Source organism: Tamandua tetradactyla, chromosome 2, assembly GCF_023851605.1.
Source record: "Tamandua tetradactyla isolate mTamTet1 chromosome 2, mTamTet1.pri, whole genome shotgun sequence".
Classification (NCBI taxonomy): Eukaryota; Metazoa; Chordata; class Mammalia; order Pilosa; family Myrmecophagidae; genus Tamandua; species Tamandua tetradactyla.
The window spans coordinates 111,299,236-111,306,318 of NC_135328.1; the positions used below are offsets into that span (position 1 = coordinate 111,299,236).

The following is a 7,083-nucleotide window of genomic DNA, read 5'->3' on the forward strand; positions in this document are numbered from 1 at the left end:
GATGGTTGGAACATATAATGGTACAGCTGCTGTGGAAGACAGTTTGGCAGTTCCTTAGAAATCTAAATATTGAGTTACCCTATGACCCAGCAATACCAACTTTAGGTATACACCCAGAAGAGTTGAAAGCAGTGACATGAACAGACATTTGTATACTGTTGTTCATAGTGGCATTATTCATAATTGCCAAAAGATGGAAACAATCCAAGTGCCCATCAACCAGTGAATGGATAAACAAAATGTGGTATATACACATGAAGGAATATTATGCAGCAGTAAGACAAAATGAGGTCCTGAAGCATATGACCACATGGATGAACCTAGAGGAGATAATGCTGAGTGAAATAAGCCAGACACAAAAGGATAGACAGAGTATGATTTCACTATTATGACTCTGGCAAAGAGAGCAAATTCCCAATCATATGGCCCAGAGGAAGAAAATTTGTACTCATATATAGCAATGAACTAGACGATGAGTCTCTGCATCTAGAGTATGCAAATGACTTCACAACCAATGTCTTCCATAAGTTTCACATTTTTAATATTGACCTTTCATAATGAAGAAAAAAAACATGAGGATTCCATGGAGAGACCTCTGCTCCTCTTAACCTCCCACTTTAATTAGAGCATTTTCCTTTTTAAAATAATAAGAAGAAATATCATTGAATGCTAACCATGTGCCAGGTACTTTATGTGAGTTATCTCAGTTTATGCTCACAGATGTGTTACATGGTACAGAGGGCGAAATAAGCAGAGACATAACTAGCACATAGCAAGTTTCTGATGGAATTGGGATTTGAACCCAGTTCTGGGTGACTTCCAAACTTGGGTTTTTATTTTGTTGCTCTTTAACTTTTTATTTTGAAGTAATTATAGGTTTCTAGTAGGTTGAAAAGATAATGCAGAGAGGCCCTGTGTCCCCTGCACCCAGCTTCACCCAGTGGTTACATCTTACAAAACAGATAATACAATATCAAACCCAGGAATATGACACTGATCATGTATGTGTGTACAGTTCTGTGCCACTTTATCATGTGTGGATTCATGTGACCAGTTACTCCACCACAATAAAATGTACAGAACTATCCCTTATCATCACAATTATGCCTCTTATGCTATCCCTTTATAGTCATACATACCTCCCCCACCCCCACCATCCTTAGCCCCTGGCAACCACTAATCTATTCTTCAAATGAAAATAAAAGTGCAATTTTTAAAAGGCAGACTATCTATACTGCTAGAAATCATGGAAGTAATTATTCTTTTGTGTTTTAGGATAGGAAAAGAACACAATGGAAGGTTTGATAATTAATATTTGGTAGTTAATATTGGCTTCCTGATTAAATGGGAATAATGCTGGCATCTGGCTATATCCAGTTTGTGAAAAATCATTGTCTAACACTTATAATTTACACATTTTTCTTTTTTTTGTATCATTCTTTAATAAAAGATGGTTTTTTTTTTTGAAGATTGTTGCCCTTGAGCATTCAGTAAAATATCAGAGCTTCTAGACTAAGTAGGGACCAATGAAAAAACTGACCATGTACAAGTGAGGAAGGGCAATAAAATAAAAAATTTTAAAATAGAGCTCTTAAAATATTAATATCTGGCATATGTCTTCCTATAGTTTTCCAAAAGAATGCAAGAATTTCTTCAAAAGATTTTAGTCTCTATTCTTTGCCCGTCTATCACCTTTATTTCCTTCTTAACTCCCAATTTCAGAATCTATTCTGAAAAAAATAATTTTAATGTTGGAAGCTCAGAAATTAATAAATAAAAATTATTTTGTTGCTTTAGTAATTATTGTACAGACTTGTAAAATTTTATGTAAAATACAGACTCTAGTGTAGTTAAATACTGTAGATTAATTTCTGGAAATCACTTACCCATCTTTTTTTCCCTATGCCTTTAGCACAATAGGTAATGCAGATTATTTAAATAACTAAATTAATTAATAAATAATTTGTCTAGTGATTTATTGATCTTTAGCTCCATTGTGTATCAGCAAGCCAATGCTATTTATTGAAAAAAAAGTTTCTTTTTAAGACTTCGTATTTTCTACTCTTCCTCTACTCTTCCTTTGTTTCAGCTAAAGAAGGAAGATGTCAGATTTCAATCAATTTCTGAAATATTTGTCAATCAACTACCAAGAGCCTAAAGCTATGCTAAAAATAATAAGGCATAGTAGTGAGGATACACCCTGTTACCCTGTTCTCCACATCTTTCACCCTTAGGTGAGAAAAACAAAGAAGAAAACAAGAGATATAGAGATAGCAAACTAGAGCTAAACTGGGACCTAAACACAGTATACTCAGCAGCAGTCCAGAAATGGAGAGATTCCAAGGTAAGGCAATGATACTTAAATATGGCCGTACAGTGGGAACACCTGACAAGTTTTTAGAAATTCCAGTGATGGCAGGGGTCAACTCACAGTGATGGCTAATGTCTTCTATTAGGGTAATTATCCCACAGTTAAGAGCTATAAATTCTAGATAAAATATAGTTTATGATTATATAAAAGCACTAGATAGTGGACTTCAACAAGCAGATTCTGGAAGGAAATAGACAATTGCAAGAAGTGACTGATACTGAGAAAGTTTATTGCTTTACAGGTTTACCCTGTCATGTGGGGTGGCTAAAACTCAGATTGTAGCTAAAAGAAGTCTCAATGGCTTGAAGAACCAGATGGCAGAGTCTAGAGAAAACGCAAGTTGAAAAGGAGGGAGACTCCTGGAAATGAGACATCCAGAGAAAGGGAGCCCAAATTTATGTGTATAAATCCAAATGTCTCTTTGAATCCTTAACCATGCATATATGGGCAGATCACAAGGAGACCAGCTAAGCCTAGAAAAATTGACCTGAGGTTTCAGCAGTTGCCTAATGTAGGGGAGATAAAGATTCCAATTTGATTTTAGCCAAGTTAATTGACTTTTTTAAAAAAAGAAAGTTGTCACATGAGCATTACAAAATCCAGAATCTAGTATATCCTTGACCATTTCTAAAATTTCTACACAAATAAGGAAAAACAAAGATGTGACCAATACTCAGGAAAAAAATACAATATTCCTGTTGGTAAAATTAGTTGATAAGGATTTTGAAGCAGCTTGCATAACTATGCAAAATGATATAAAGGAAAATATGCAAAAAGTAAAGGAAAGGATAGGAAATCTTACTAGAGAACTAAAACATACAACTACAAAGATCTTAGAACTGAAAAAAAGACAATATCTGAAATGAAATATCCATTGGATAAATATCCATTCATCGGGAAATTGGATATAACAGAAGAACCAGTGAATTTGACCACAGATCTGAATAACAGGGTAAAAAAAAAAAAAGATTGAAAGAAAATGAACAAAGCCACAGGGATGTGAGAAGCAGCATCAAAAGGCCTAACATACATAATATTTGAATTAGAGTCCTAAAAGAAGAGAATAGAATGTGGCAGAAAATATATTTAAAGAAACAATTACAGAATTTTCACAAAGTTTTAAAAGATATCAATTTACAGAAATAGTTGTGGGTTTTTTTTTACATAATAAAAGGAAAAACACATGTTGGCACTGTTGAACACCAAAGCTGAAGTTAAATCTTTAAAGCATCTGGAAAAAAATGACATATTACATATGACATCTCATCAGAAACACTCAGAAAACAATAAAACAATATAAAGTGGTGCATGAAAACACACACACACACACACACACACACACACACACACACACATCTACCAAGAATTCTTTATCTAGTAACCAAAATAAAGAATTATCAGGAAAAAGAGAGCAATAGAATTTGTCATCAGAAGATCTGCACTATAAGAAATACTACAGGAAGTTTTCCAGAATGAAGAGAGATGCTACAGATGGATAGTCAGAATTTCAGGGCAGAATGAAGTGCACAGGAATTGACAAATATGTAGATAAATATAAAAAAATATTTTTCTCTTATTTACAAAAATGCCTATGATTAATTGTTCTAGTTTGCCAGCTGCCAGAATGCAACACACCAGAGATGGATTGGCTTTTATAAAAGGGGATTTATTTCATTAGTTCTTCAGAGGAAAGGCAGCTAACTTTCAACTGAGGTTCTTTCTTATGCAGAAAGGCTCAGGGTGATCTCTGCTGGCCTTCTCTTCAGGCCTCTGGGTCCCAACAACTTTCCCTGGGGTGATTTCTTTCTGCATCTCCAAAGGCCTGGGCTAAGCTGCAAGTGCTGAGATGAGGTATGCTGAGCTGCTTGGGCTGTGCTACCTTGTGCTCTCTCATTTAAGCACCAGCCAATTAAGTCAAACATCATTCATTACAGCAGGCATGCCTCCTAGCCAACTGCAGATGTAATCAGCAACAGATGAGGTTCTCATGTCTACAGCAACAGAACTAGGTACCTTTACCTGGCCAAGTTGACAACTGAATCTAACTACCACATTAACTAAAGGTAAAATTATAATATTATCTTGTGAAATTTGTATTGTATGTTCTGTTCATGTAACAGATATGACAAAATGAGTAAAAAAGATGGAAAGGTAAAGAGAACTCTACCAAACTCTAAGTTGACTATCAATAGTTAAGAATGCACAGTATTATACAATGCAACAATTAACAAATTTCAGAAAGGTACAGCTATATAACCAGCAGATAAATTAAAATGGAAATCTAAATTTTAAAAAATATCTAAAATAATCCAAAAGAAGGCAGCAAAGTAGGAATATAGAAAAGGAAAAAAAAGAGGATAAAAGAAAGTAAATAATAAATGGAAGACCTAATTCTAACTATATCCATAATGATATTAAATGTTAACGTACTATAAGCTCCAATCAAAGCCCAGAGATTATTAGAATTGATTAGAAAGTGAGACCCAATTATATGCTGTTAAGAAGAGATGTACTTTAAATATAAGAATATGTTTAAAGTAAATACTTAGAAAATACATATGCACACAGTAGGCATGTGAACCCTGGAATAACTATATTAATATTATATAATGTAGAGTTGAAGAAAAAAGAATATTACCAGGGAAAAATGAGGGATATTTTATAATGATAAGAGGATCAATACATCAAAAAATATAAGATGTATAAAGGTATATGAATCTAATATAGAAAACTTCAACACACAGAAGCAAACATTAACAATTAAGGGAAGACATAGATGGAAGTTAGCTTTTCAACAATCCACTCTTGGTAACTGGAAAAACAATTAGACATGAAAAACATCAATAAAGTTAGATGACATAAAAAACCCTATGAACCAAATCGATCTAATTGAATTTGCAGAACTATATACCCAGCAGCTGTAGAATCATATTTTTATAGTGTACATGGAATAAGCAGGAAGACAGACTTTATGCTGGGTCATAAAGCAAATCTCAATAATTTTAATGAATTGAAATCACAGAGAGTATATTCTCTGAGCATGAGAAAATTAAATTAGAATTCATAACAATAAAATGTCCAGGACAGTGAAATGGTGGCTCGGTGGCAAGAATTTTCGCCTGCTGAGCTGGAGACCCAAGCTCAATTCCTGGAGCCTGCCTATGTGAAAAAATAAAAATAAAAAATAAAAATATCTAGGAAGATCCCAGTATTTAAAAATTAAAGAATACACTCCTTTATATTTCCAATGAATTATTATTCATTGGAAAAAAGAACTCTCAGTATAGATTGGAAAATATTTAAAATTGAATAACAACAAAAACTCCCCATAGCAACATATGGTAGATGTACATAAAGTAGAGATTATAGGGAATCTTTATAGCTTTAATTCCTTATATTTGAAAATAAGGGAAGTCTAAAATCAGTGACCTGAGGATGGACCTTCAGCAAAAGAAAACTGAGTACAAAGTAAACCTAAAGTAAATGAAATTGAGGAAGAAAAGATAAGGGCAGAAATCAGTCAGAAGATTGATAAACAATAGAAAATTACCAAGTCAAAAGTCGGTTGTTATGTTATAAGAATAATAACATTATACTCTGAATAGCACTGTGCCAACAAAGTCAGCCACTTATATAAAATGAACACTTTCTTAAAAAATCCGTCATGCTGGCAAATGGTGCAGTCATGAATAGGAGAAAATATCTAGAAATCATGTATCTGATTAGGCACTGGTAACCAGAATACATAATGAACTCCTATGACTCAATAACAACAACAAAAACAAACAAATAACCTAATGAAAAAAACAGGCAAAGGATCTGAATAGGTATTTCTTCAAAATAGGTATACAAATGGCCAGTCAGCATCATTAGCCATCAGGTAAATGCAAATCAAATCCACAATAAAATGCCTTTCACACACACTAGTAAAGCTAAAATAAAAAACCATAATAATGAATGTTGATGAAGACGTGGAGAAACTGGAATCCTCTCATATTCATGGTGGGAATGTAAAATGGCATGGCTGGTTTTCTCAAACTATGAACTATAAAGCTACTGTATGACTATAATTTTACCCTTAAGAATATATCAAAGATCACTTCTCGGCCTTTTGGCTAAGATCAACTGTAGTATCTGTTCTTATCAGTTTAATATCTGATACATCCTCTATCCGAGGACAATATATTAAATGGATTTCTGGAGCAGGGAGATGGAATAGGAGCTTGCTCCGTCCACTCCACGAATCGACCTGGTATTGCAGTACTTCCAGGAACGGTGCACCCCCTCCTCCATTGTGGTGTGAACTGACAGATTGATTTTTTATTTTTCCTTGCTCTTCTGCTTTGCTTCTTTTCTTTACCAGACTGGGATGTCTACAGCTCTCTTTGTGTTTATCCCCCTGAGCTGCTTGTACGGTCGTTTCTTCTTCGTCTCTTTCTTTCTTTTCAACTGACACGTCCTTTTTTCGTGGTGATGGCCAACCCAAGTTTCACGCAAGTGGTAAATAAATGCTAGGAAGTTAAAAAAAAAAAAAAAAAAAAAAGAATATATCAAAGAGAGATGAAAACACAAGTTCAGCCAAAACTTCAACACAAATGTTCATAGCGGCATCATTTCTAATAGGCAAAAGTGGAAACAATCAAAATGTCCATCAGCTGAGGAATGGTTAAGTAAACATGGTTTATCCATACAATAGACTATTAGTTAGCAAT

At 34.0% G+C, this 7,083-nt stretch overlaps 1 non-coding gene across 1 annotated transcript; it reads left to right on the forward strand.

Annotated features, from left to right (window-relative positions):
• The first annotated feature begins 6,466 nt into the window (after positions 1–6,466).
• On the forward strand, positions 6,467–6,657 carry LOC143675412 (U2 spliceosomal RNA). The gene has a single exon (XR_013171637.1). It is a non-coding gene; the product is annotated as a U2 spliceosomal RNA (small nuclear RNA).
• Positions 6,658–7,083: the final 426 nt, after the last annotated feature.